Raw genomic sequence first — 1,451 nt, 5'->3', positions numbered from 1 at the left:
AGCTCATTTAACTGGAGCAATCGTTTTTCTCCAGCTAACTTGGCATCAAGGTTCAGGAATCTGGTTTCCCAGTAGGCCTTATGTTCCAGTTCCACTGGCAAGTGACATGCCTTTCCATACACAAGCTGGAATGGAGAGGTCCCTATAGGGGTCTTGAATGCTGTTCTATATGCCCATAGAGCATCATCCAAGCTTCTTGCCCAATCCCTTCTACAGTTAATTACAGTCCGTTCCAGAATTCTTTTGAGTTCTCTATTTGAGACTTCAACTTGCCCATTAGTCTGTGGGTGATATGGAGTGGCCACCCTGTGGCTAACTCCATAACGAACCAAAGCAGAATAGAGCTATTTATTGTAGAAATGAGTGCCCCCATCACTGATTAGTACTCTAGGGGTGCCAAATCTGCTGAAGATGTATTTCTGGAGGAATTTTAACACTGTCTTAGTGTCATTAGTGGGTGTAGCAATAGCTTCCACCCATTTGGATACATAATCCACTGCCACCAGAATGTAAGTGTTTGAGTATGATGGTGGGAAAGGTCCCATGAAGTCAATACCCCATACATCAAATAACTCAATCTCTAAGATCCCTTGTTGAGGCATGGCATAACTGTGAGGCATATTACCAGATCTTTGGCAACTGTCACAATTAAGTACAAACGCTCGGGAATCTTTATAGAGGGTAGGCCAGTAGAAGCCGCATTGGAGGACTCTTGTGGCTGTTCGCTCACTTCCAAAATGTCCTCCATACTGTGATCTATGGCAGTGCCATAGGATCTTCTGCGCTTCTTCTTTAGGCACACATCTACGGATTACTCCGTCTGCACATCTCTTGAAGAGATATGGTTCATCCCAAAGATAGTACTTTGCATCGTGATTTGCTACCTGATTCTCTGTCCCTTTTCTGTCTCTTATTTCTATATCAAACTCTTGCAGAAGCAACACCCATCTTATAAGTCTGGGTTTTGAATCCTGCTTTGTGAGTAGATATTTAAGAGCAGCATGATCAGTGTACACAATCACTTTTGATCCTACTAAATAGGATCTGAATTTGTCAACGGCGTAAACCACTGCAAGTAGCTCTTTTTCTGTGGTTGTATAGTTCTTTTGTGCGTCATTTAAAACTCAACTGGCATAGTAAATGACGTGCAGAAGCTTGTCATGCCTTTGTCCCAACACTGCACCAATGGCATGGTCACTGGCATCACACATTAGTTCAAATGGTAATGTCCAGTTTGGTGCAGAGATGATTGGTACTGTGACCAATTTAGCTTTTAGAGCCTCAAATGCCTGCAGACACTCCTTATCAAAGACAAATGGCGTGTCAGCAGCTAGCAGGTTGCTCAGAGGTTTGGCGATTTTTGAAAAATCCCTTATAAACCTCCTATAGAATCCTGCATGCCCCAGAAAGCTTCTGATTGCCTTAACATTGGCTGGTGGTGGTAATTTTTC

The sequence above is a fragment of the Arachis duranensis genome, chromosome 7 (assembly GCF_000817695.3).
Source record: "Arachis duranensis cultivar V14167 chromosome 7, aradu.V14167.gnm2.J7QH, whole genome shotgun sequence".
Classification (NCBI taxonomy): domain Eukaryota; kingdom Viridiplantae; phylum Streptophyta; class Magnoliopsida; order Fabales; family Fabaceae; genus Arachis; species Arachis duranensis.
This window is presented reverse-complemented; position numbering follows the sequence as displayed.